The 9195-nt window shown below is 34.9% G+C and overlaps 2 pseudogenes; both read right to left on the bottom strand.

Moving 5' to 3' along the window:
* Positions 1–731: 731 nt before the first annotated feature.
* On the bottom strand, positions 732–1629 carry LOC141480232 (MAP/microtubule affinity-regulating kinase 3 pseudogene; annotated as a pseudogene).
* A 5211-nt stretch (positions 1630–6840) lies between these two features.
* Positions 6841–7749, bottom strand: LOC141480231 (serine/threonine-protein kinase MARK2 pseudogene; annotated as a pseudogene).
* Between the last annotated feature and the right edge of the window lie 1446 nt (positions 7750–9195).

The raw sequence follows: 9195 nt of genomic DNA, 5'->3' as shown, positions 1-9195 counted from the left end.
TTTTGATAGGCAAAATTGTTAAATACGACAAGTTACTGATAAATAGAATATTTTTCTTTGTGAAAAATACTTTGATTTTTACGCAGTAACTTATTGGGGTAAACTGAAAAGTTTGCCCTTCTACACTTGTATAAAGTTCTCCATTATAATTTTTATATTTTTCCAGATTGTGGAATGTAACAATCACCCGAAAAAGGTCGATAAAAAACTGATTTTTTCCTCCACAAAAAATGACTTTCGTTGAATAGTATAATATTCATTCTTGAGTAACAATGTACGTGTGTATATGTGACATATCTTATTTGTATCTGTAAAGATCAATAAATATTTCTCTCCACTCTTTATCTATCAAGTATTGTTGTCAAAAACAAACGTATCCAGGTCAGCTGTCTGGCTACAACCCTCATCACATGCCAGTACTTCTAAGTAAGACTGTATAACTGAAAGTAGGACTTTCCTCTACTTTTCTATTAAAAACTGGAAAAAATAGGAAGAGTCATGCACGGATTGTACTTCACAAAAGGAATTGTTCACAGGCAGCCAACACATGATTCTGTTTTTATTACTACGTTCCACTTATTAGAAATAAAAAATGCTAGATATACTTGTAATGACATAATAAAGGATGAAAGATAGCAGATACAATGACGATTGGCTTCAATTCGAAATCGATGCAAACATTTTAGACCATTCGCCGTTGTAGTCTGCGATATTCCGTCACAAACAATTTTCTAAAAAGAAGTACACATTTCATATTCCTGATTCAACCACTGATCATACCGGATTATTTCCAAGCTAGGCCTCTTGAAACGATCTACAACCAGAAGTTTCTTCAAGATATTTTCACAGTCCTTGCTTACGTAAGAAGGGATCCGGAATTTGCCATGAAGCACTCGTTCTTTTAGCACTTGTAGTGTTGAACTGCCAAAGGGCAAAGTTCCCGTCACAAGCACGAATAATATAACTCCCAATGACCAAACATCAACTTCGGGTCCATCATATTTTATGCCCATCAATATCTCGGGTGCTGCATAATGTGGACTACCGCAAAATGTAGCTAATTTGTATCCTGGGGTGAATTCACTTGATAGTCCGAAGTCGGCAACTTTTATGTTCATTTCGCTATCCAAAAATATGTTGCTATCTTTCAAGTCCCGGTGGACGATCCCCTTTTCGTGGCAGTACTCCACCGCAGAGACAATTTGTATAAACTTCGCTCTGGCTTCCGACTCTTCCATCCTACCGTGGCGTTCAAGATATTTAAATAAATCTCCTCCTGAGACGTATTCCATAACAATGCGAAAAGTTTTTTTCGTTTCAATCACATGAAACAATTTTACTATGTTCGGATGGTCTAACATTCTCATTATTCTAGCTTCTCTATACAATTTCTGCATCGAAGCGAGTCTTGTCGAAGACCTTGATCGCCACTTTCCTACCGGTAGGTTTGTGCATGGCTAGATTGACCTCTGCAAAGGCTCCCTTGCCAATGATCTCGAGTGATTTGTATTTGTCAATTCTTAGATCCTTCCTTTTCATCGAGTCTTTGCCTTTCTTAGTCGATTCGTCTGCCGTCTCATTTCTACGAAGTGAAGAAAAATGCCTAAATAGACTCCAAGTACACTTCATTTCGAGATTCACTTATACTTTCGTATGTACGACTTTCTCTTGAACAAGAATCCTCTTTCCACAACGGACCAAATATTTCGTACTTATACACAAACTATAATTTCATTCACACAACTCGTTAATCATATAATGAATGGTACAAACACTAACTCCTCTACTGTATGTACACTGTTGCACTAAAATGAATCTTATCAAAAACGCCAGAGTTATATACGACCAACTACCTGAAACTAGGTAGTGGATACCTATCTGCACAGGTATCTGGAAGTAGGTAAGTAATACATTCTTCAGTATGTTGATTGAAAATTTTATTACCGAAAATTTTTGCATAATTCACAGGAATGGAATGAAACTGGATCAAACCGAATTATGTAAATTCCGTAAGAGAAAAAAATTGTAAAAAATCGTATGAATGATTTCTCAGTATCATGAAATACTTCTCAGAAATTTTATCATTATAGTATTGATGAAATAACTCATAAGTGGTAAAAGTCAAATTGCTAAAATGCCTATTTCATTATCAACTGCAGTTATAGTTCGTTCAGTATTGTCTGAGAGTAAAAGGATTTCAAGAATGCAAACATGTCGCTACATCAAAGAAAGCAACATAGTAGTCTCAAGCAAATATCACTTCAATTCACCCACAAAACCATTGAGATATGTCTACCCTCTATATCCCTTGAGGACGCCACTAACGAGCCATTAAAATAGGGATATGTGACAAAGAACGCGAAAACTTCGACAAAGAATGTGAAAATACTGCCAGAAGAACCGTTCCATGTTTTTTCTGATATAACGTTTAAGATAATATTAATAGGCGTCGAACTGGGGGTATTATTATAAAGTTTTCATGTACCACTGAAACCTCTGGAGACACCCTACATTTTGTTTTATGAGAGATAGGACATTGGCAGATCAAGATCTTCAGATGATATGGTGCTGCAGGTTTTTCCGGATTTTCCTGCAGCTGAAAAAGCAACTGCGCCACTGGAATCAATGTAGTCGCCCCAGAACGCCAATTAATTCTTATTGTTGTTTTTATATTTTGTCATTTTTGTCGTTTAAGTGGTACATTGAACAGATAAATATATTTTCCATTGATATATTATGTATGATGGGGAGATAATTAAAATATGGTGAAAACTAATTTTGTTTAAATATTTTATTTTGGGAAGGACAATTTATATTTGAAATAGTTTTTTATTATTGAGAATTGTTACCTTCTGCAGATCTATAGAATAATCACATGTAGAAAGGGCAAAAAGTTACTGCATTTGATAAATTAGCTTTTTGGAAAGAAATCAAATTTGTCATCAACTTGAATTTGAAAAAATTTGCATATTGAAAGAAATATGTATCATCTGATGACGTTTTGAAGACATAGAGTCTTTTTTTCATCCAACCCATTTAAATCATAACATTATAATTTGTAGGTATGATTCGTCTTTTGATGTAAATAAATTTTATATTATTATTATCATTAACACTGATAATATCAAATTGATCGTGGGTATGATAATGAAGATGGATAAAGTATTCGAAACATCACCAGATAAGTATACGAATAGAATAGATTTCCGCGGTTAAAAATTTGAACATCTGATTTCGATTCGAACCACGTTCAAAATTTTGCGTTGTTCGGGGTTTCGGCTTCGACTCTGGCATTTTCATGAAGTAAAAAACTGTGACTGCACTAAGAGATACACTTTATATATTCTTGTTGGTTTGGGAATGAAGATTCATATTCCTTATTGAATTTTATAGTTGATTCAGAAACTATTTTATAGCTTCAATGGGAATACTTACTTCGAATAAGACATTGCGATAATTTCAATCTGAAAAAAGTCTACACAGATTCGTTGAGTGATTCTTCACTGGATGAATCAGTTTAATTGGGATTGATGACAACTAGAATAATTTTTTCTGATATTGAATCTATGCGATCATCCAAATCCCACATCTCTGCTTCGATTCTGATTATTCTGTGGATACATTTTTCCTAAACTTTTTGGTCGACTGTTTCCAGAGTACTGTATAGGTATTTCTTTATTTCACACAGCTTGAAGGTCTTATTGTTCCTTGCGATAAATCCTTTAACTTGAGCCCAAACCAACTCTATTGGATTCAATTCACAGAGATAAGGCGCCAACCGAAGAACCGACATTCTTTCAGTCTTCGCCATCTCATCGGTGACATACCTGATGAATTTTGACTTATGACGTTCAGCCAAGTTGAGGAGCTCCGCTTTCAATATGGTCGATTCAAAAGGAATAGCTTCCATTTGTGACCACTCAGTAATATCTGCTTTCTTCCAACACGACATCGGCAGCTACTCGACTCGTCTACTGTGGTAACTTGCGTTATCCATTACTATTACGGATCTCTGCGAAAGTGTGACAAGTATGTTTTTAAACCATTCTCCGAATACTGTGGCATACATTTCTTGATGATAATCCCCATTTTTCTTTGATTCAAACACCATCAATCCATCTTTCACGAATCCGTCACTGCTGCCTATGTGAGTGATGACAAGACAACGACCTTTTCCAACTAGAATTTCCAAACCAGTGGACCAACCTTCTATAAAGGCTTGTCTTTCACTTTTGATGTTCTGATCTTGCAAACCTTCAAGACGGTATGACCCTCATTGACCCATGTTTCATCCAAATAAAAAATAGATTTATCTAGTGTTCTGGCTTTTTTTATTTCTCTTAAATAGTTTCTTCTCCATTCTACATATCTGATTTTTCTATTGACATGCTCTTTCTATCTTCCTTTCCAAAAGTGAAATTCAGCTCATGTCATATCTTCCATAATCGAGTTTTTCCTAAATCAGGAAACAACTGTCTTCACGAATAACTGAAAAAACTTTATGTAATGTAGGCATTTCGTTTTTTATGTAAAAAGAGTGTACTGTTCTCCTAATAGAATTCTTCCCTTCTTCATCGATAACCAAACATATTCTACCAATGGATACTCTCGGCTCGAAAAAGTTGTTGTTTTCCTTCAGTTTCATGAGAATTTTAAAAATTGTCGATTTATTGACACCGGTCATACTCGCGCATTTTTGCACTACTTCCTCCTTACTTTTTTTTTCGGGCGGATATTGTATTCTTAAAGAATTATATACATTCATAACAATTGTTTTTCATTTTCATCAGGCTCCCGGAGAATTATGCAATGATGTTAATATTTTAGATATAATTTTCATAGGATTTTGGGCCCAATATGGAATATAGTGAGGAAATCTTAAATCTAGCTTTTCCTAATATGACTAATAACCAGTCCGTGCCAAGCTTATTGTTAAATCATCTGAAAATGGAATTTTTAACAGGTGATGATCGACTGTATTGTCAAACATGCGCCAAACTAACTGACTGTTATAAGACAACAAGTATAGCTGAGGCACCAGTCAATCTAATAATAACACTGATGATCTTCAAACAAGACTCAACCCCTGGCGGAAGCAAGAAACTCTTCCGAAGTTTCGAAATAGATGAACATTTGAATCTAGCAGACCACTATTATAATATTCATGCAGTCATTGTTGACTGTGGTTCTGGCGTTGAATTTGGTCGTTATTACGCCTTGGTCAAAGAAGAAATGGACTGGTTTAAGTTTGACGATAGTCGTGTAACGAAGTGTTCTGATGATGCATTGAATTTATTGGAGCCTCTGGAGACACCCTACATTTTGTTTTATAAGAGGGAGAAAATGGGTAAATCAAGATCTTCAGATGATGTGGCCTTGTATAAAGTTCTCCATTATAATATTTATATTTTTTCAGATTGTGGAAGGTAACAATTACCCAAAAAAGGTCGATGAAAAATTGATTTTTCCCTCCAAAAAAAATTATTTTGGTTGAATAGTATAATATTCATTCCTGAGTAATAATGTACGTGTGTATATGTGACTTATCTTATTTGTATCTGTAAAGATCAATGAATATTTCTCTCCACTCTTCACCTATCAAGTATTGTTTTCAAAAACAAACGTATCCAAGTCAGCTGCCTGGCTACAACTCTGATCACATGCCAGTACTTTTGAGTAAGACTGAATAACTGAAAGTAGGACTTTCCTCTACTTTTCTATTAAAAACTGGAAAAATAGGAAGAGGCATGCACGGATTGTACTTCACAAAAGGAATTGTTCACAGGCAGCCAACACATGATTTTGTTTTTATTACTACGTTCCACTTATTAGAAATAAAAATGCTAGATATACTTGTAATGATATAATAAAGGATGAAAGATAGCAGATACAATGACAATTGACTCCAATTCGAAATTGATGCAAATATTTTAGACCGTCCGCCTTTGTAGTCTGCGATATTCTGCCACTAACAATATTTGACTGTCAACCTGTTCGGTTATCTGCGGCCAAAATGAGTTCAGCACCGAACACGCCTGGTGATTCTTACCTCTACGTGAGATTGTACCTGGTCGGTCTATACATAGGACTCAAATTTCCATATTTCTAAAAAGAAGTACACGTCTCATATTCCTGATTCAACCACTTATCATACCGGATTATTTCCAAGCTAGTCCTTTTGAAACGATCTACAACCAAATGCTTCTTCAAGATATTTAGTATGATATTCATTCTTGAGTAATAATGTACGTGTGTATATGTGACTTATCTTATTTGTATGTGTAAAGATCAATAAATATTCCTCTCCACTCTTTATCTATCAAGTATTGTTGTAAAAAACAAATGTATCCAGGTCAGCTGTCTGGCTACAACCTTGATCACATGCCAGTACTTTTGAGTAAGACTGAATAACTGAAAGTAGCACTGTTCTGTACTTTCCTATTGATAACTAGAAAAAATGGAAAGGGACGGCACCCAATGGTTGTACTTCACCAAAAGAATGGTTCCCAGCAGCCAATACACGATTTTGTTTTTATTACTACGTTCCACTTATTAGAAATAAAAAATGCTAGATATACTTGTAATGATATAATAAAGGATGAAAGATAGCAAATACAATGACAATTGGCTCCAATTCGAAATCGATGCAAATATTCCAGACCATCCGCCTTTGTAGTCTGCGATATTCTGTCACAAACAATATTTGACCGTCGACCTGTTCCGTTATCTGCGGCCAAAATGAGTTCAGCAACGAACACGCCTGGTGATTTTTACCTCTTGGAAAAGGTACGTGAGATTGTACCTGGTCGGTCTATACATAGGACTCAAAATCCCATATTTCTAAAAAGAAGTACACATCTCATATTCCTGACTCAACCACTTATCATACCGGATTACTTCCAAGATAGGCCTTTTGAAACGATCTACAACCAAAAGTTTCTTCAAGATATTTTCACAGTCCTTGCTTACGTAAGAAGGGATCCGAAATTTGCCATGAAGCACTCGTTCTTTTAGCACTTGTAGTGTTGAACCGCCAAAGGGCAAAGTTCCCGTCAAAAGCACGAATAATATAACTCCCAGTGACCAAACATCCACTTCGGGTCCATCATATTTTATGCCCATCAATATCTCGGGGGCTGTATAATGTGGACTACCGCAAAATGTAGCTAATTTGTATCCTGGGGTGAATTCACTTGATAGTCCGAAGTCGGCAACTTTTATGTTCATTTCGCTATCCAACAATATGTTGCTATCTTTCAAGTCCCGGTGAACGATCCCCTTCTCGTGGCAGTACTCCACCGCAGAGACAATTTGTATAAACTTCGCTCTGGCTTCCGACTCTTCCATCCTACCGTGGCTTTCAAGATAGTCAAATAAGTCACCTCCAGAGACGTACTCCATAACAATGCGAAAAGTTTTTTTCGTTTCAATCACATGAAACAATTTTACTATGTTCGGATGGTCTAACATTCTCATTATTCTAGCTTCTCTATACAATTTCTGCATCGAAGCGGATGTAAGTTGAGTCTTGTCGAAGACCTTGATTGCCACTTTCCTACCGGTGGGTTTGTGGATGGCTAGATTGACTTCTGCAAAGGCTCCCTTGCCAATGATCTCGAGTGATTTGTATTTGTCAATTTTTAGATCCTTCCTTTTCATCGAGTCTTTGCCTTTCTTAGTCGATTCGTCTTCCGTCCCATTTCTACGAAGTGAAGAAAAATGCCTAAATAAACTCCAAGTACACTTCATTTCGAGATTCACTTATACTTTCGTATGTACGACTTTCTCTTGAACAAGAATCCTCTTTCCACAATGGACAAAATATTTCGTACTTATACACAAACTATAATTTCATTCACACAACTCGTTAATCATATAATGAATGGTACAAACACTAACTCCTCTACTGTATGTACACTGTTGCACTAAAATGAATCTTATCAAAAACGCCAGAGTTATATACGACCAACTACCTGAAACTAGGTAGTGGATACCTATCTGCACAGGTATCTGGAAGTAGGTAAGTAATACATTCTTCAGTATGTTGATTGAAAATCTTATTACCGAAAATTTTTGCATAATTCACAGGAATGGAATGAAACTGGATCAAACCGAATTATGTAAATTCCGTAAGAGAAAAAAATTGTAAAAAATCGTTTGAATGATTTCTCAATGTCATGAAGTATTTCTCAGAAATTTTAGTATTGATGAAACAACTCATAAGTGGTAAAAGTCAAATTGCTAAAATGCCTATTTCATTATCAACTGCAGCTATAGTTCGTTCAGTATTGTCTGAGAGTAAAAGGATTTCAAGAATGCAAACATGTCGCTACATCAGAAAGTAACATAGTCGTCTCAAGCAAATATCACCTCAATTCACCCACAATTTTCCATTGATATATTATGTATGATGAGGAGATAATTAAAATATGGTGAAAACTAATTTTGTTTAAATATTTCATTTTAGGAAGGACAATTCATATTTGAAATAGTTTTTTATTATTTAGAATTGTTACCTTCTGCAGATCTATAGAATAATCACTTGTAGAAAGGGCAAAAAGTTACTGCATTTGATAAATTAGCTTTTTGGAAAGAAATCAAATTTGTCATCAACTTGAATTTGAAAAAATTTGCATATTGAAAGAAATATGTATCATCTGATGACGTTTTGAAGACATAGAGTCTTTTTTTTATCCAACCTATTTAACTCAAAACTTTATAATTTGTAGGTATGATTCGTCTTTTGATGTAAAAAAATTTTATATTATTATTATCATTAACACTGATAATATCAAATTGATCGTGGGTATGATAATGAAGATGGATAAAGTATTCGAAACATCAACAGATAAGTATACGAATAGAATAGATTTTCGCGGTTAAAAATTTGAACATCTGATTTCGATTCGAACCACGTTCAAAATTTTGCGTTGTTCGGGGTTTCGGCTTCGACTCTGGCATTTTCATGAAGTAAAAAACTGTGACTGCACTAAGAGATACACTTTATATATTCTTGTTGGTTTGGAAATGAAGATTCATATTCCTTATTGAATTTTATAGTTGATTCAGAAACTATTTTATAGATTCAATGGGAATACTTACTTCGAATAAGACATTGCGATAATTTCAATCTGAAAAAAGTCTACACAGATTCGTTGAGTGATTTTCACTGGATGAATCAGTTTAATTAGGATT

This window comes from Leptinotarsa decemlineata, unplaced genomic scaffold, assembly GCF_025532065.1.
Source record: "Leptinotarsa decemlineata unplaced genomic scaffold, Ldec_3_MD MMD2_P_RNA_scaffold_7, whole genome shotgun sequence".
NCBI lineage: Eukaryota > Metazoa > Arthropoda > Insecta > Coleoptera > Chrysomelidae > Leptinotarsa > Leptinotarsa decemlineata.
This window is presented reverse-complemented; position numbering and strand designations above follow the sequence as displayed.